Source organism: Neopsephotus bourkii, unplaced genomic scaffold, assembly GCF_033783945.1.
Source record: "Neopsephotus bourkii isolate Nb327-2 ecotype Australia unplaced genomic scaffold, CSIRO-AGI_Nbou_v1 NB_1825, whole genome shotgun sequence".
In the NCBI taxonomy this organism is placed as follows: Eukaryota; Metazoa; Chordata; class Aves; order Psittaciformes; family Psittacidae; genus Neopsephotus; species Neopsephotus bourkii.
In genome coordinates, this window is record NW_026902298.1 from 5,137,860 (window position 1) to 5,158,462 (window position 20,603).

Sequence of the window (20,603 nt, forward strand, 5' to 3'; positions counted from 1 at the left end):
GACACCTTCCAATGGGGTCCTCGAAAGCTGGATGGGCCAGACTGTGCTACTGTCAGTCTGATCCTGCTCTCTCCAAGGGGCACGGGAAGAGGCAGTCCTGTGCCCGGCACAAAGCAGCTGAGTGTTCAGCACCCCAGCCTCAAGAAAGGGTGCTCCTGGCACCTCCATATCCACAAGGTGCTGTGGGCATCTCCACATCCATAAATTGCTGTGGGCGTATCCACAGGGTGCTGTGGGTGCCTCTGCATCCATAAGGTTCTGTGGGCATTTCTGCATCCACGGGGGACTGTGGGCGTCTCCACATCCACAGGGTGCTGTGGGCACCTCCGCATCCAAAGGGTGCTGTGGGCACATCCACAGGGTGCTGCAGGTGCCTCCGCATCCACAGCATCCCATGGTCTGACCCCTATGCTTTGCAACCAGTCTTCTTTTTGTGGGGGTCTTCATGTTTGGTTTGGATTGGGTTGTTTTGGAGGGGGAGTTGCACTGGCTGCTGATTTTCATGTGAAGTAAAAGCTTTTAAACACCCTCATAGCTACAGCTTTTAAATACAACACCCTCATGAGTCACTGGGGGAGCTCCCACTCTTATCCAGGCACTGTGGTGCACACACTGCTCCTTGAGATAGCAGCAGCAATGACAGCTGGCACAGAGCAGGGCTGTTCTGGGAGATGCCAAGACCAAGGAGCAGTGCCGCGAAGTCTCATCCAGTCCAGCTTGAGCTGGCTGTCTTCCTCTTAGGAAACTTGCCATGTTTTGTATGCCTCATAAGCCTCATGCCAAGGGAGGGAGCTAAGTACCATCTTTCTCCAGTCCTCTATAAAGAAAGGAGGGGGGCATCTGACCCATGTGTGGTCCTAAACTTAAAGAGCATGGGTAGGGCATAGCTCCTGTGAAACTTGGTTGGGGATATTTCAGGTCTGTTTCAGAAAGTGGCAGGATTTCTATGGCTGTGTGAGGTTCCAGGTGAAGTTTTGGAACAGCAGAACAGAGAATTACAACTGTTGTATATCACTGAATGACACTAAAAGTAAAACTAGTGGAAGGGAAAAAGACGTATTTTGAATTTAACACTCACCAGAACCATAGTTTGATGCCAAAGCAGCTCTAACAGCAAAGGAAATAGTATAGTTTACTTATGTTGTTTGGTATTTCCATTCACTTCCTCATTTCTGTTGGAATGTAAAGAGAAATGGAAACTGCTTTCAGAGAACCAGATGATGAAACCTCCCTAGACAAGCATGTCAAGGCTGGGATGACAGAAAGTAAAACTCGTTGGGTATGTTAGGCCTAATATCGTGGGGCCTCAGCCAAAGCTGCAGCCACAGCGAGCACAAACAAACCCAAAATAATTTGTCCATGCCATATTTGCCCATTAGAAATGCCTGAAAAATCAGCTTAGGCAGGATTTGGCCCACTCTCATGAAGCTGATGACTCACGAGGCAGCAAATTCACTTCACTGCCCACTTACCGAGTGCTGTAATGCATGTGGAGTACATGACTCATGCTACATCAACATGGGATCCTACATCGTATCTAGGTACAGAGCAAGGAGTTTGTTTTTGTAGAAAACATTGCCTTTTGCTTCCTCCCTGGAAACAGCCACGGGGTTTCCTTGATACTTGGGATGCTTGGGATACTTGAATCAGTATCAAGAAGAGGCTGGCAGAGACCAGTGCCACAGTACAACTGTGTTCTTCCTCCGTAGAAAAGGCTGAGTTTACATGTGGCTGAATCGTGCCTTCCCAGGGTCCTCTGGAAGTTTCCTGACTTCTTTCTCTGTGTGAAACCATCCCAGATGTAGATGAGCACGTGTTTTACACTTCCTGCTAAGAGCACTCAGATATGGCCCTAGATGCTAGTTATAACCTGGATAATTAAATTATGACTGTCAATCATCTGAGCACGAGCTCTTCTCTTCTCTGCTTCACCAGCATCCATCCTCCAGTTAAGCTGATCTTGGTGCTTCATCCCATCATCTGGACAGAGCATCCTCAAGGCAGACAGTCCTTCTTAGAGACCGAGCACATACTTTCTCTGATAAGACTGCATCAGTAAATGCACCTTGACCGCACACTCAACTTCCAACTCCACTTCCTGTCAACTTACCTACAGTCAAATCTACTCCTACAGCCCTTTGTTGAGAGTTGTAGTTAACGTTAGACATGGCTTATTAAAAGGTTGAAACTTTGCTGATGTACCTGACAGTCATCCAGAACAACACTGTGTCCTTCCAGTTGAAGAGCACTTCATCTTCTGCTCTATTGAAAGCTAGATTTAGGCAGACGGGTCCTTAAGTTCTGCCTGTATCCCTAAGGAGGTTGATCCTGGGGATGCCTTCTTGAAGTATTTACCCTCAACACTGAGATCATGGGCGGAGAAGGAAATGTTGGCGCCGATTTCATTACAGACAATGGGAAAAGTGCTGTTTCTGCATAATAGCCAAGTGATTAGGGCACTTGCCCAATAGTGGGAAGCCATTGCACTCATATCCCAGGGAAGTTTCCTAACCACTGCCTTTTACCAGTCAAAGAAGGAAACACTCTCCAAGTGACCCGCTGTGCAGCCAGGAATGCAAGAGAGAGAAATCAAAGAAAATCAGAAAGCTAAGCTGGCCATGTGGTAACAGCACACATCTAAGGAAGGGAGAGGATCATCAGGGAAAAGGAGATTTGGGATGCTGGTTCCGTTTTTGTTTCAATTGGAAGAAAAACTGTGGAACAAAGTTCAAAATCCAAAATATTCAGGAGAAAACAGCAATCACAGGACAAACCAGAAACAGAAAGGTTTCCCCACAAATTAACTTCTTGTATTCCTTTGAAACTTTCTTATTAAGCTTAAGCTGCATGCTGCCTGCCTTTATCATTTTTCCTGTAAGTTTAGCGTGCAGCCACAACATAAGGGTAGAACAGCAATACAAATGCACGTCACCCTTAAGATCTGCGCCTTGTGAGTAATATGCCATGCAATGGCATATGGCTTTTATGGCATTACATGTTGTGTCATTTCTTTCCTTTTTTGAAACTGAATCTTTACATTTGCTGCATACCACAGGATCAGCCTGCTTTCTTTTATGCTCCCTAATGGACCTGGAGGCCTCCCTAGGGTGGAATGCTTCTCCAGGTTTGGGTGACAGCCAAGTTCATTAATTTCAGTGAAGCTGCAGTGATTCACAGTAATGCACTATTTACTGCTGCCATAATGTCAAGTGTTAGGCATGGCCCAGACCCACACCTTACCTTACCAGAAAAGTACAGTTTATGCCCGGACACTTCATATGAGAAGTCAGACAACCACAGATGGGGATCTGGTCTTTAATCTTCGTAGACAAAACAGGATCCTCCTAGATCCTATAGCAAAGCAGGCAGCAAGGCATGAGTGCACTGATGCATTAGCAGGCTCTGTTTTGTGTCTGTTAAAACTCTGTCCTAAACCAAACCATTCAGCCACAGCTCCATGCCACAACCTCAAAACTACGAAGGACAAAACAGAAGGCCCTACAGTATTTAGTCCTCAAATAACCTCCTACACATTCCTGGTTTGAACAAGAAAGAAAACTCCAACACACGGCAATGTCGTTCATCATAAAAGAATGCAAGCACATAGCACATGGGGAAAATGTGTATAATAAATACAGCTGGAGTGCATTCCATGACAATTTGAGAGAAATGACAGTTATATTTATTTTACCAACTGTTTGCAAGATTTTCTTGAACACTTACTACAGAATTGAACTACATACCTATGGGTCATTAAACACGCGGCATCATGCACCTTATAAAATGTTTTAGGTCCAATCCACTTTCCATTGAAATTATGCGTCTTTCCTTGATTTTGTTATGAGTGGGGACTAGGTCTGAGAATAGTACAGGGATTAAAAGATGTATTGCATTGATTTTAGAGGTTAAATGAACTTTTATATTCCCCCAAACTGGCATTACAGAGATTATTATGCAATTGTTTCTGTATTTGCTCAATAAACTCTTTTTGAGCTTGAGCAGTTTTTTAAAAAACAAAAAAATTCTGCCCCTTTTCAAAAACCTTTGAAGAGGGAAATAAATGCAATCTACCAAGCTAAATCATCCCTTAATTCATTATTCTGTGTTTTCTCTTTTTTTGTGGATGCACCATGTTTTGGGACCAAACAGGACTAAACCATTTTGAGAGCACTGGCATTATCGTGTAGTTTGCTGTGACATGGAAACTCTCTTTCTCTTCAGTTTCATATAAGTTACTATCAAGTCTCATTTTTCAGTTGTTCATGATTAACTGGATAGACTGTGCATTTAGTTTTTAATTCCTTTCTCCAAGACAGGGTTTCCAGAGTTGGATGAGCTTTAGCACACATTTCACCTTCCTTTTTGAAGAGGAAATTCCATCTTTTTATAGAACAGTCCAGAAACAATGTTATAGGCAGGAGTACAGTATCTTAATACATTTCAGGATACTCCTCTGCTTATATCCTAGAATTATAGAATGGTTCAGGTTGGAAGGCACCATCGAGTTCCAAACCCCTGCCACAGGCAGGGACACCTTCCACTGGACCAGGTTGGTCCAAGCCCCATCTAACCTGGCCTTCAACAGGGATGGGGCAGCCACAGCTTCTCTGGGCACCCTGTGCCAGAGCCTCAGCACCCTCACAGGGAAGAGCTTCTGCCTAAGAGCTCATCTCAATCTCCCTTCTTTCAGTTTAAAGCCATCCCTGTTGTCCTATCACTCCAGGCCCTTTTAGAAGTCCCTTTCCAGATTTCTTGTAGCCACTTCAGGCACTGGAAGCTGCTGTAAGTACTCCCTGGAGCCTTCTCTTCTCCAGGCTGAACAAGCCCATTTCTCTCAACCAATTCCCTTAGGATCCATGAATGCACCCCCTCTGGCCACATTGACTTGCGCACCTTCACATTCCTTAGATGGTCTTGAACTCGATCTTTTCCTACAGTGGGCAGTTGTCATTCTCTCAGTCCCTGCCTTTGCCATCTGCAACTCAAACTGTAGCTGGAGTACTTGCTGGTGAATACTTCGGCAAAGTTACTGTGGTTGCCAATTAAGCTACAGAACTTCACTGAAGATTATTAATGCTTCCAGATCATGAGTAAAAGCCATCAAACAGAGCTGGTGGAGCAATCACACTAACACAGAGCCACTGAATAACATTCCCTTGTGATAAGCACTTAATAGAAAAGTGATACCCTTCAAAGAGAGACGAGAGCTTTAGTGGAGTCATTAGTAACTGAGTCATGGAACAATACATGAAATAAGTAAAAACTGAGTGAGAAATGCTTGATATCAGCATGGTCACTTCTCAGAAGAGCTGGTTAAGAGTATGCAGCAATAATTTTAAGACAAGAAATAAAGCACTCTTTACATCTCCAGTAGATTGCATCCCAAGGTGATGTAGTGCACACTCACATTGTGCCAGGGCATCCTGATTCAGTGCCAGGACACAAGGGTCAGTGCCCAATAATCTGCAGCATCCAAGTTTCCCAGGAGGCTCAATCAGAATACAACAGTCCTGGTAAACTGGAAAATTCTAAACAACTGCAATACAGACTACAGTGCTTAGCATAGTTTACAGAAACTCTTAATGTCTACACTACAACATCCAACAACATGCTTATGCAAGCATCATAAATATCAGCATTGAGTAAACACTCATAATTCCCCAGTTCTTGGAAAAAAAACTTCTTTCCTCTGAAGAGTGCAAAGTTAAAAGCATCAAAACCGCAGATATGAGAGATTGGCATGTTCTTCCGCAATCACTCTGCCAAAGTGGTGTTTGCACTCTTACTATAAGGTTAGCGGGGCAGGAAAACAAATTGGAAAGGCAAGGGTAAAGGAGGGCATGAGGCTAACAAACAAGCTCTGAGAACTAACACTGGCTTTTATCCATGATCAAAGAAAAGTAAAATCAGGAAAGCACTTTTGATACAGCAAGATGAAAAGTGACCTGATTTTGGTCAGATATCCCAGGTATTAGAAATCCCCACCTGAGGAAGAGTTAATTTCTCTGTTTATTCACATTGTCACACCTCAAAATCCTCTTATAAAAGTGCCTCGGCCAACTTTTATTGCTATTACTTAATCTGAGGTTACATTTGTCTTTGCAAAACTTGCTCAAATCGCTCATTTAGACTACTCCTATGGAATTTCGCTGTCTCTGAATTTAACAAAGAAATTCCCATGGGAATTCAAAAAAGAGCTATTCAGATATATTCTCCCCTAAGTACTCTAGCTTTAGAAGTCTGCCTTCTGAAAGATGCCTTTAGGCTGCCTTTAAAATGCATCTTGCTGCCTGTGGAGATAGGGAATCTGAACTGCAATAAAAGCTATTGGCAGAGATAAGAGAAGCTCCAAATGCCCACATGCAGACAAAAGGTTGTAAGAGCACAACATAAACCCTACCAAAACCCCCCAAACCAACACACAACCACATAAGCAGTGACTGCAACGTGCCAGGCCAGTAGCATAAACTTGAGGCAGAAAAGCTGACTGTGCCATACAGCTACACTTGCCGGGGAGTAGTGCAAATACAGTGAAAGAGCAAGATCTGCTTAGCTTGGTGATGTTGGTATGGGATTCAATCAGACAAAGCAACTGCATTTGGCAGTAATAGCATAAATACTAACAGGGGAAAGTACTTTACCACTCTTTAAATACAGGGAAACACCAGTATGTGAGTAAATATTTATGCCCTATTCATGGTTAAAATTAGCCCGGAAACTAAATGAGGTGCAGCGAAGTACTGGAACAGCCTTCCAGTAAGAGTAGTGGGGGGAAAAAAGACCTTGTTAAATGTTAGAGCTCTACTGTTTTATGAAAAGGACTATATAATATCATCCAGAGTAAGTGGAAGACTAAATGATCCCATTTCAGAAAATGTCTTCCATTCTAAACATACTTTCCTGCAATTATTACAGTGACTTGGGGCTGCCACCCAGGGCTCCGAACAGTCACACATAGCCCTGACTTCACCGCTCCTTCCGTTGTTATTAGCAGCTTTTTGGGTCAGAATTGCCAAGTTATTTCTGACATTTGATTTTCAGTTTAATATTGAACATAATGTTCCTCTCTCTTTCTTTTAATTAAAATCCCCTTGAACTTTCGTAAGAACACGCCTATTATTGCCACAATTATGGGGCCTTAGTCCAGAATTCAACTATTTTTGCAGAATACTTTATATCCTAACTTGGCAATTAACTGCACTGCAAATTTAACTCATATTCCTTGCTCCATGCAAACTACAGAGGCAATCAGTTTGAAAAAGCCCGACAGTGTGGAACTTTCCGTGGATCATGTTGCATTTAGTGCTAAGACAAGGTAAACAGTATCAGGCAAGAAGATAGTTTAGAGAAGAAAGATTGTGAACATTATGGGCAAGATTATAGGGATAGACCTGAATCCCCTATTTTATTCAATTAGGTTCTCCTCCAGCAGAGGTCTTAGGCACACATTTAACTTGAAGAAACCCAAGCGCTGAGATCCGGTCTAACTTTGCTTACAGTTAAGTAAAGGGATTTCTTTGCTTGGTGAGGGATTTCAGCACATATGTAAGTGCTTTGTTGAATCAAAGTATTGCACAGCAGTAAATGAGAAACCAACTGAACTGAATTGCATGGAATTACATCAGTCAGACTAGGAACAAAATATGGCTGGTATTTCTCCTTTTTCTCCCCTTAATACTCCTGAATAGGCAGAGCCAGATTTATTAGAACAGTCATTATAACAAACTGTGACACGAAATGCTGCTGGCTTGAGAACCTTCATTTTAAATACATTTAAAGTTTAATAACACATTTAAGCTTTATTGAATATGTAGAGGTTTAGGGTTTGTTTGCATAGATACCTATGCTTATAACTATTCTATGACTTTCTTTTCAGATCATGCCATACTTTTTCAAAGTATCTCAGTAGAAAGTTAGGAGAACTCTCAGTTACCTGAAACTTTTGGGCTTTCTTACTAGACAGTCTTCTGGGAAAGCTGAACATCATTCTATAGTAAGGAGTTATATCAGAGTTAATGTTCTTTATTCCTCCAGAGCTACAGGTGTTACGCAAACCCTTGCAAATTAGTAAAACACAGTTTTTGGTAAGACTGCTTAAACTGAACCAACCAACAGCATCCTGAAAGGTTAGCGTTGACTTTGTGTGAGACCAATGCCACAACTCAGAAGTAAATACTCCTGCGGGGCAGTCACACCCCTCAGCTACACAGTAAGTGAGCTATTTCCACAACCATTTAGTACCCCTTGACCATGTTTATGACAGCAGTTTTCTTTTTCTTTATTTACGTGGTACCTGTGAACAATTTGCTGCAGTCACCTTTGTGTATTGCAGATCCGAAATGTGTTTATCCAAAATATCTTCCCCCTGAGAACTGGGCTGCAGTGCATTATGTTAAACCTTACTGAAACCAAGGGCTGTAACCAAACTCATTTCTCTCATTTCTCTAACTCAAGAGAAGTTATAAGAAGACACTGAGGTCCATCAATGAAAAAAGCCAATGAAAAGAAATATCCTGAGTAAAAAGGGACACTATGGCTCCAAGAGGCAAGTGTGACAAAGCTGCATTTATTACATGGCAGAGTTTGCTAGATATTGACTAACAGCAGAGTTTATGGTTGCACATTGAAGTACTGCAAACCAAAACCAAAAGAAACAAATGGAAGAAATAGAAAAGCTGGGACACCGTGAATGAAAGTATCAAGATTTGTAGCTGATGAAAGACCCTGGAGTCCATACAAAGATAACCTTTTTTTGTTACTAGATCCCCTGCTAGCAAAATATAAGTGCACATTCTTTATGAGCAAACACTTTTTCCAAAGTACTTGTTTCATCAGGAAGTGCTTGTTTTCTTCATGCATATTTTCTCCAAACATGTTATCTTTCTGCAAGTCTATTTCCACTGATTAAAACCATAAAGGAATAATGGTCACATGGTTTCTTCAGTTCATGTACGTTCAGAATTAATTTTTCAGTGATTCCAGTTTTTATCTTAGGGAAAATATAGAACTAACTTGAAAAAACTGCTCTTCTTCCCCCAAGTAGGAATTCTTCTATCATTATTCATCCTTTTTTGTTTAAAGTATTATCAACACTTTATAAACTCTAATAGATGAATAACATCTATTTCCAGTTATGCTGGACTTTTGCAGTTACAGCAGTAATGCCTCCTTACTTGGTAATTTGTTGTCTAAAAGCAGTTTCACTCTTTAAATGTTACTTAAAAGCAGAAGTGTTTTCTCTCACATGCACAATTTGAAGCACATTAAATCATTTCAATGATGGATGATATACCATGTATTCTTGAGCAGATTTTTTGGATGTTCCTTTTATTGCCCTGTCTCCTCAGTGGAATTTAAGCGATCATCCACTTTGGAAGCCAAAAATGTGAATTGCGGTATCAACTTAACAGCTAATATGAATTCATTTTAAAGAGTTTGGGGGGGGAAGGATTTATGGAAATGTTTGAAGACCAAAGGTCAGTAAACATCATTTCTCAATAATTTCATACAAAGCAAATTTTGCTATTTGATTAAGAAACACCAGGGGAAGTTCAAAAAACACTTGCCAGGAATGCAATGCATTTACGTTTTCCTGCCAGTAAAGGTAACCCGAGTGACATCAGAGTCAGAAAGAAACAAACAAGATAAGAGTCAATTCTCTGTGAAAATGAAAAACATTTTTTCTGTAATTAAATTGCTTCCCAAAGGAAATAAATTTTTCAATTCAGTGCCAGAGTCTTTCATCAGGTAACATTCCCCAGAGCCTTTCAAGGAGACTGCTGGAACACAAAGGTACTGGCATTTTTAAGTACATAAATCTGTAAGATTTTATTTGACAAGAATTAATGGGTTTAATAGGAAAAAGCTAATTCAGCAGAAAATGTTTTTATTAGCTGGTTGCTGCTTGCTTTCATTCTTAATGTTTTTCTCATCAGGTTTCCCTGCAAGCAGAGGTACTTGTCATCTAGACTGGGTGTTTAGGGTCCTGGGTACATTATTTTCCACCAAGACATGCTCTATTGAGAGGGAAGCTGAGGACTTCAACCACTCATCTAAAATGTCAGGACATCCAGCAGCTTGATCAATTTAGAACAGCTGATCTTTGTAAGGATTTTAGCTCTTTTTTTGGGGGGGGAGGGGGAAGCAGATCCTTCATTGCTACATCTATGTCTGCTCACAAGACTCTAGTATCTGCATAGCTTCCTTATCCTGCAGCATGAAGGAGATGACACTACAAGCAAACCATGCAACCCTTCTCTCATCCCTGCCGGAGTATCATCTGTTGCCTTAATAGAAATATTTACCCTTTTATCTGAGAGCAGTAATTCCATTAGCATGCTGCAATCATCATCTGTTCTGAACTAATAGGTAAGATATACTGCAAGGGCAATGTTCATTCCTAGGTGACAGTGCTGAGCACCTGCAGGGTTACTACATTCCCCAAGGCTTAAAAATAGGCATCAGTCACTGAGCAGTGCTAATACAGGAGTGCTACAACAGTACATTCCATCTTCCAGACAAACCTGTGAATCAAATGATTGCTATTTATATAGCCACAGTCCTAAACTTCAATCCTTTTCATCAAAAATCCACAGTAAATGTGCTTATGTGTATATAAATACAAATGCATATTTACTGAAAGTAACATCTTTTTGTTATAGCTGCAACCAAAGAAACCATTGTGATGAGAAATTGGAGAGTGCATCTTAAAGAACCTGATAACACTTTATGGTTTTATCCATTTAGTTTATGACGCCCCACAATATTTCAAAGCATCATTATTTTCAATTTTAAGTATCTAATAGAAATACTTTTTACATCCATTTCCTTTTTCATTATCACAGCAGCTAGTGATGATAGAAAACTATAAAGAAATCATATAAAACTATAAAAATATATAGTTTATCTTTTTAAATAAAGAACCCCCAGTGCTTTGGAATACAATTGTTCTCATCAGACAAAGAATCTGTACCTACCACAGAGAAACTGTCACTCTTGCTGGGGAATGTTTTGATTTTTTACCTGTTGTTGTTCCATATAATGTCTAAATTATAGAAGTCACAATTATCTACTGAATGCCAAGATAACATCTGATTTTAGGTTTCCCACTGAGATTTATTCTTTATCTTTGCTATAGAAATGAAGGACTGGCATTCAGAAATCCTAATGTTCAAAGACAGTGAATAGCCATGTAATCTGAGGCTTGCTCAATCAATCTTTCTTCTTGTAGGAAGAAAGGCAGCTACAGGCTGGGCAGAGAAGAGATTCAGAGCAGCCCTGTGGAGAAGGACTTGGGGGTGCTGGTTGATGAGAAAATAAACATGAGCTGGCTTCACTGTACGCTCGCAGCCCAGAAAGCAACCGTATCCTGGGCTGCATCAAAAGGAGCATGACCAGCAGGTCGAAGGAGGTGATCCTGCCCCTTTACTCTGCTCTCGTGAGACCTCACTTGGGGTATTGTGTGCAGTTCTGGTGTCCTCAACATAAAAAGGACATGGATCTGTTGGAACAAGTCCAGAGGAGGCCACGAGAATGATCAGGGGACTGGAGCACCTCCCATATGAAGATCGGCTGAGAAAGTTGGGACTGTTCAGCCTGGAGAAGAGAAGGCTGCGTGGAGACCTCATAGCAGCCTTCCAGTATCTGAAGGGGGCATATAGGGTTGCTGGGGATGGACTCTTCATTAGGGACTGTAGTGATAGGACAAGGGGTAATGGGTTCAAACTTAAACAGGGGAAGTTTAGATTGGATATAAGGAGGAAATTCTTTCCTGTTAGGGAGGTGAGCCACTGGAATGGGTTGTCCAGGGAGGTTGTGAATGCTCCATCCCTGGCAGTGTTCAAGGCCAGGTTGGACGAGGCCTTGGGTGATATGGTTTAGAGCGAGGTGTCCCTGCCCACGGCAGGGGGGTTGGAGCTTGATGATCTTAAGGTCCTTTCCAACCCTAACTATTCTATGATTCTAAGAATGCCTTATGTGTGTAGAGTTGCAGAAATAAAAATAATAAATAATAAATAACAATAATAATAAAAATAGAAATAAAAAATAGAACCAAGCAAACAAGAACCAACAATGAACACTTGGAGATTTGCAGCATGGCACCACATTAATTCACACAACTCAGGTAGCACATGTACTTCCTGAAAACAATAATAATTCACAATGTATTAGTGTTCTATAACATTTTTAATCTCCACTGTTGCCCTTCTGTCACCTGCATTGTTTTAAGATAGCCTGGACAGCGGGATTTCAAATGAGTATCTGGCATGTCTGTCAAAGGAGTGTACTGAAGTGTGGTCACTGCAGTTCTAATTTAGCTGGACATTTCTCTTGCTTTGATTATCAAACCATATACATGAAAGAAACATAAGAGTGTCATAAACTGATGTATGATGAGTGCCTTTATCTTGCCATATTAAAAAAAAAGGAAAGGAAAGCAAAACCAGTTTGTAACTTTTAGAGTTTTTGTTATTTAACCTGTTTGTTATATTAAAAATTGTTTTCCCATTATTTCTACAAACTAAAATGAAGTAACTGAACTGTACAACAGACTTCCCAGAAATGTCAGTTCCTTGGGGTAACCTAGCCTGAGGGCTGGAAAGTTTGCTTTTGGTTTCGTTGGTTTCATTCCAGAGATAATAAAGTTAACATAATGTGGAAAAGGTCTGGCAATATTATATGTGAAAAGGCGTAGCCAGGTTACACCAAGATTCATGTGTTTATGTTTAAAAAACACACTTAAAAGAAATGTTCTCAATGAGTAAATACATGAGGAGAATGACAAACATGGGGTTTATACCTGTAAGTTACCAATCATAGAATCATTGAGGTTAGAAGAGACCCTTAAGACCAAGTCCAACTGTTAACTCAGCGCTGCAAGTCCACCAGCAAACCACATCCTTAAGTGCCACATCTACACTACCACTGGCCAATATCATCCTTGTCTGTGACTTCCATTTTTTCCAAAGAGAGGACAAGATGGACTGAAGTCAAGGCAATTAATATGTAGAATATTCATAACAATACTAGGTGGGTACAAGCCCACCAGCAAGGCCAAGTTTTTAGTAAGCATGATACTGAAGGATTTAAAGGAGGTCAATGAAGTGGCTATCAAGAGTTTTACATCAAGCTCCCTTTAGCAAAGAAAGGCAAAATGGGAAAAAGCCCAGTTTATGTTTGCTGCAGATTTCAGCAAATGGCCTAGGAAAGTCAACAAGTAGTGATTAAGGTTGGTGATTGACATTGTGATAGCAAATGCAAGGTAATAACCACCAAGGTACGTCATAGCCTAAGTATTTTAGAAGAGCAATTCACCACAGTCATATATAAAAATAAAGAGGAATTTCCCATATGATGAAGGACAGTTCACAAATCAGTGTCAAAAACTTCAGTACTGGTGGCAGGGACAAGCTGCACAAACTTCACATCCTGTCTGCAAAAGGAGATCCCCCATCTTTCAGTATTCATGTAATGCAATGAAGTACCACTGGTTTTACTATTCCTACTGGGTCTAATATTATCAGACCCATAGAAACCTAGACAAACAAGTGGTGGGGTTTTCTTCTGTGAGATTAATAACCTGGTTCTTTGCCTCACTAATGTAGCAGTCAAAGGCAGCTCAAAACCAACTATTTTGCCTATAACACACAATTTTTAATATCCTCTAATACTGTTTTTAGTCAGATGTCTTATACATCAAAGACTTTGGAGCAGAGACTAGAAGTGAGGTTGCTGGATTTTCCTCCTCTGCTCAGAGAGCTTTCTTCTGCCATACACAATCCCACAATCAGTGTCTGTCTAGAAAAGCAGAGTATCATACTGTCACCAGAGGGAAGATATTGCCTCCAGCCCAGCACACTCCCACATAGCATGTAGGGTGAGTCTAAATCCCTGAGGTTGAGGAGTACTTTGATCATTCATCTTACAGCATCTTGCCTGTAAGCTCTCACTATCAGGATACTGAATGAAAACAGACATCATCTTATTCTGTATTTGAAAAAAAAAAAAATCCAATAGCATTTAACAAAATTCCCAGTTTGATATGAACTTGGAGACCTATCAGATGTAGCTCAACTGTCATTAAGATTTTCAGATGAGAACATGACTTGGGTGAGAGCATGTAATGGGCAGCTTGATACCTGCTGGAAACAGGAGATGCTTAGACCTGGGTAGAAGGAAATCCTTTAAGATGCCTGAGAATTGCTGGTGTTAAAATGATGCATCTGAAAGAGCATGAAGTAGTGATTGAGCTCAGATAAAATGGAGACATCATCTTACTGAGAAGAAGAGTCAGAACTGTGGTACTTAGGACCATGCACATACCTTCAGTATCCAGAACCATAACCACAAACACTGAGCAAACTGACACAATACCAACAAAATAAGCTATCTGGGGGCAGCTCCAGGGAACACATATTTGTGTGGCAAGGTCCAGAAAGACTTCAGAAACTTCACAAGGTTGTAGAGGACAGGATCATAGAATCATAGAATGGTTTGGGTTGGAAGGAAACTTAAAACTCATCCAATTCCAACTCTGCCATGGGCAGGGACACCTTCCACTAGCCCAGGTTGCTCAAAGCCCTGTCCAGCCTGGCTTTGAACACTGGGGGGTATCCACAGCTTCTCTGGGTAACAACAGATACTCAGAAAAATATGGTAGCAAACTGACTAGTTAAGAGAGTTAAAAAGGGGAAAAGAGAGAAAAAATCTCCACCTCTCAAGAAGAAAACCCCCAAACCCATCACTCAGACCCGCTGTAGGACAAGATGTGTTAATCAGGCTGTTTCTTCCGTCTTCAGAAGACTGTCTCTCTACTCTTAATAAATCTTGTTGTTTGGAGTCTTTTTTAAAATTAGATCCTTTGATGAATAGTGCTCAGCAAATGAACCATCTTGCTGTTCAGAATTCTTTTTATTTCTTTTTTATTAATCCCCTTCATCCAGTGTGGTCTCACACTTCACACTGCACTGCAGACAATATTCTGTTTCCTTGGGAGCTTCTTTACTGTGTGCATTACTGCAGAAAATAAGCATCTCTAACTTTCACAAGTGATGGTGAGATGTCCTCATTTTAAAGATAAGAAACTGAAGTAGAGTGATTTGTTCCTACTGATTCTGAGTGGGTGAGGTTCTTCAGTTCCTACATCCTTCATTTTTTTCCCTCTTTTGATCTCCAATTCTCTTGGCTTTCCACTTGTTACATTACAAGCTTTACAAGACCAATAGCCCGTCTCATCTTTGGGCTTTGTCAGTGCTAAATAAACAAAGCACAATGACAGAAGATAATTTTTTCCCCACATAGATAGAGCAAGAATTTGCAGTTTTGGCCATCTTGCCAGGCACATGTCAAGTATTAATTTAGTTAAACAACAGTTTGGAGAAGAGAGAAAGCTGGACTTTCATACCTCTTACTTGCCTCAAAACAGTTCTCTGGGCTTTGCAACGTATAGGCAGATTCAGTTTACAAAGGAATTGCTTTAGGAAGCATGTGTTTCCCCCCCCACAAGGACATGTATAATCATAGACTAAACATAACAAGGCGTCTCTCCAGCACGGCAAAGCCATTCCACTTTTCAAAGTTGATTGTCCTTTAGGCTCCACTCTGTAATGTTAAGTGACCCAAAATGCACAAAGACAACATGCAATTTGTATTATTATTTATTGAATTCCAGACATCCAAGTTCAGATTATAAAAGACTGAAAAATGCTTTAGCATGCAATATCCACTCCAGGTCAGGCAAATGGCCTCATACACTGCCCTGACTCTGAGGGCAGCCGGGGCCATATGCCTAAACAAAAACAAGAAAACATCAAGAGCTTTAGGGATGCCTCTGCAGAATAATCTTCCAGCTTCTCACTATTCATGTCCCAGAGATTTCCTTAGAGTCAGTCATTTTGAGGTGCTTTTCCTTCCACTGATTGTCCATCACTTCAAGAACCATGTAGACTTTCAGTGTCCACTGCCTCCACTGATAAGAAATTCTACAGCTGAACTATAGATGAACAAATATTTTCTTCTCCTGCTTAAGACCACTTACTTATCAGTTTCATCTGACATCTCCCTTTTATTGTTTTAGAAGTATAACTGTTCTGTGCTAATGCTTACAAAAGCAATCAGGATTTTGAAGACCCTTCTCCCCAAATTCTGCCATTAGTTATTTGATGGTAGAGCAGTAGATGCGGTTTTTCTTGATTTCAGTGGGGCATTTGATACTGTCTCCCACAGCATCCTCATAGATAAGCTACGGAAGTGTGGGCTTGACGATCAGGTAGTGAGGTGGATCAAGAGCTGGTTGAAGGGAAGAAGGCAGAGAGTTGTGGTCAATGGGGCAGAATATAGCTGGAGGTCTGCGACTAGTGGAGTACCTCAGGGGTCGGTGCTGGGACCAGTGCTGCTTAATATTTTCATCAATGACCTGGATGAGTGAACTGAGTGTACTATCAGCAAGTTTGCTGATGATACTAAACTGGGAGGAGTGGCTGACACACCAGAAGGCTGTGCTGCCATTCAGTGAGACCTGGACAGGCTGGAGAGTTGGGTGGGGAGAAATTTGATGAAATTCAACAAGGGCAAGTGTAGAGTCTTGCATCTGGGGAAGAACAACCCCATGTACCAGTACAGGCTGGGGACTGACCTGCTGGAAAGTAGCGAAGGAGAAAGGGACCGGGGGTTCATGGTGGATAGAAGGATGACCATGAGCCAGCAATGTGCCTTTGTGGCCAAGAAGGCCAATGGCATCCTGGGGTGCATTAGAAAGGGTGTGGTTAGTAGGTCAAGAGAGGTTCTCCTCCCCCTCTATTCTGCCTTGGTGAGGCCGCATCTGGAATATTGCGTCCAGTTCTGGGCCCCTCAGTTCAAGAAGGACAGGGAATTGCTTGAGAGTCCAGCGCAGAGCCACAAAGATGATTAAGGGAGTGGAGCATCTCCCTTATGAGGAGAGGCTGAGGGAGCTGGGTCTCTTTAGCTTGGAGGAGACTGAGGGGTGACCTCATCAATGTTTACAAATACGTAAAGGATGAGTGTCAGGATGATGGAGGTAGGTTTTTTTTCAGTGATGTCCAGTGACAGGACAAGGGGCAATGGGTGTAAACTGGAGCATAGGAGGTTCCATGTGAACATCAGGAAAAACATTTTTACTGTGAGAGTGACAGAGCACTGGAACAGGTTGCCCAGGGGGGTTGTGGAGTCTCCTACGTTGGAGATATTCAAGGCCTGCCTGGACAAGTTCCTGTGTGATGTATTCTAGGTTACCCTGCTCTTGCAGGGGGGTTGGACTAGATGATCTTTTGAGGTCCCTTCCAACCCTTGGGATTCTGTGATTCTGTGAATAACTTTGGTTGCCTTCTCTGTTGCTCTCCCAGTTGCAGTATAACTGTTTGGAAAGGGATGGACACTGCATAGCACTGGTTCATCAGAGCTCTGACATTGCTTCTGGACTCTGTAATTCCAATATAGTTAAGGAACAAAGGTTTACGTAGGAGAAACAGAATTTTAGAAGTGCAGCAGATTTGTACAAACAACTAAGATAATTCTCAAGTTTAGTCAGGCTTGGACTGATTAATAGCTTCATGAATAAAGCCAAGAAAAAACTCATGTAACTTGTAAATTTGAACTGCATATGCAGAGCAAATATTTAATAGAAAATGTGGAAGAATGATGTCACACTATAGCTCAAATTTATGAAATGAACAATTGGAAATGAAAACCCAGTTTGGCTTATTTTCCCGTGTTGACTAATCTAGAAAAGAGATGCATTAAGTAACATCAAAGAGCTGCAGGTGATGTAACAAATCGATTTGGGTTAGTGGTGGCCTTGGCAGTGCTGCAAACGGTTGGACTTGATGATCTTCAAGGTCTTTTCCAACCCATTTGATTCTATGATTCTATGATTTGGAGCCATTAAAAGATTCAGTGACCTAAGTTGCAAACATTTTGGATGATGCTGAGTCACTTAGCTACCTGCTAAATCCCATCAGGAATCCTACTCACTAGTGATGGTACAGTGTGGCCTAACCGGAGACATTAAAGGAACTCTAAAGGAAATGAATCCTTAGAAATAAAGGGCAGTGTCAAAAAGTGTTTAAGAGTAGAACCAAACTGTGAAAAGAGACATTATTGAAGAAGGGTGGTACTTTGGGGATCTCCTAAAAGAGGCTGAAGAAATAATTTGTGAGAAGATAGTGAGGAGTGAAATGTTAGTGACAGCTTGGATGAAGCTGAAGTTCAACAGCCTCCAGTCACATAGTTGCACAGAAGAAAGATAACTAAAGACACAGACTGGGAAAGAGAGGAAAATGGATATGATTTAATTATCTCAACAGAGCTGTGGTTTTAGCCACATGTGATGAAAAATAGAAGAAAGGTCGTATGAAGGAATGTGAAACTGCTAAGAAACAAAGGAAAATGGTAAACAACATCTTAAAAAATGAGAAATGAGAATAAGGAAAGGAAGAACTCCCAGTCCTTGTTCTTATTAAACAGGATTTTGTTGAGTTTAATCCTGTAAAACATTCAAATGTAACAAAACGATCCACAGAAAACATAAAAAACAAGGATGATGCTGCTGCAGAAGTTCAAATAGTGAGTCACCAGGCCTGGCCCCAAACATCGACCAAAAGTTGCAGGCAGGAGGAGAAGAACACTCAGTGAAGCCACCCTAAAGACTGCCTTGGACTTCTGCTTCCCTAACTTGGAACGAGGGTTCTTCTTCCAAAGCCAGAAACATGTCAAGGACTGTAAGGTTATTACATTCGACAGATAAATATTTATGTTATGATCAGTTATTATGAAGCCATACAAAGTTGCACAGGGCAAATCACATTGGGACAGAAGAAAATCGGATTGGGCTGTAATGTAATTGACTTCATAGCAGGAAGGTCATCCTGAGGTAGAAAGCAAGCCAAGCCTCACTGCGTTTCAAAATGCAGCTCAGATCCAGACAAAAAGAGTGGATTTGTCCTCACAAAGAATAAATTTAATAGAAGTCATTGTATAATAAATCTCCATTGTTGTGGAGGAAGAACTGAGAGTTCCTTGGAACTGCTCTGAATTCTCATTTGCATTCAATGCCATCTTATAACCCTCGTGCACAGGTGGAAAAAGGGAGTGAGAGCAGCCTCCAGAGGTTTCTGGAGACGGAAACTGGCAAGTCTGAGCCTGCACCAAGTCAGCTGCGGCAAGACACCAGCAACATGTTTCTGCAAATTATGCCTTCCTGTTTCTAGGGTTTTCTTTCAAAATGCTGTATCGAATCTCATAGCCAAGAACTGAATCCTTGCTTTGCTACAAATCAAACTCACTGTTTGCATTTTGAGCTTTATTTAAAGCGCATTTAGGTGAATCTTACCAGTAAAAGGCACCTTACTTTTGGGGTGGCAACCAATTGCAGTAATATGTTGCTATAGGTGTTCTTCACTCTGCTTCATGTACATCTTTATTGCAGTGACATTGGAAATGGCCAATACACAAGTGGCAGGAATAGAGGCACGACATGGCAGAAGGCAAGAGGCAACTTTAAAACAAAAAAGAACGCATTAAGGGAGATCTAGTAGGAAGAAGAGAACAAATGGTGTCCATCATTAACTGTGTCCTTAGTGCTCACCTTAAGATCATAGAATCATAGAATAGTTAGGGTTGGAAAGGACCTTAAGATCATCAAGTTCCAAACCCCCTGCCATGGGCAGGGACACCTGGACAACCATATCATCCAAGGCCTCGTCCGATGTTGTAAAGTACTTTATGCTTACTAAATCTTGGCAGATAATGATACTGGCTACATATCAGCTTCCTCAGCATTAACAGGGATTCCTACAAATCATTATGAATAATTTTTCTTCTTTCAACAGCATGCCTCTATCATTATTTGTATCTTCACATTATTCAAAGAGATGGATTTCAGTGCTCTTTTTCCACTCTACTTCCACAGCTAGCTCCATTCTTTTAGGAGTTGCTCCGAAGTACTGCAATTTTTTGCTTTTGATTGGAAGGAGTTAGGGCTTAAATCACAGTCCCCAAAGAAGATTCTGCTGGTTGTCCAAATATGATTTACAGAGGTCTGGTTGAGAAATTCTGACAAACCTGATGTATGAGAGAGTACTTCCAAACACTTTTTGACACTTCAACAGCAAGCACTTCTCAAAATGCAGGCAGTATTTTAGAAAGCAGTATACAATTAAGTTCACTCTGCCTTACTTTCAGTGTATCAGCACTGCACCAGGAGAAAAATAACCTTTATAGCTGAACCCAGGACAACAGGTTAAAGGACTTTATTCCAACAGTGAGTATATAGAAGAAATACTTGATGCCAAAGCCATATTTCTTAAAGATACCCACTCTCATTTATCCAAGTGGTAAACAAAAAATCTTCCACAGCTATTTGTAATAATTCTTAGCAATTTATTAAGATCCCTGTTCAAATATTTCACTCCATTCTCAATCTGAATTGATAGGTCACCGGTTTCTAGAGACTGGATCTCATGCTTACCTTGTTCTCCTAGACTAAAAGCACATAGTGTCAGGTTTCTTCGGTTAGTGTAGTCAAAAGGTACCTTCACCAGCTTTGTAATATTTCTATTTTTTAAGTAATTAAGTTCAGTTATCACACT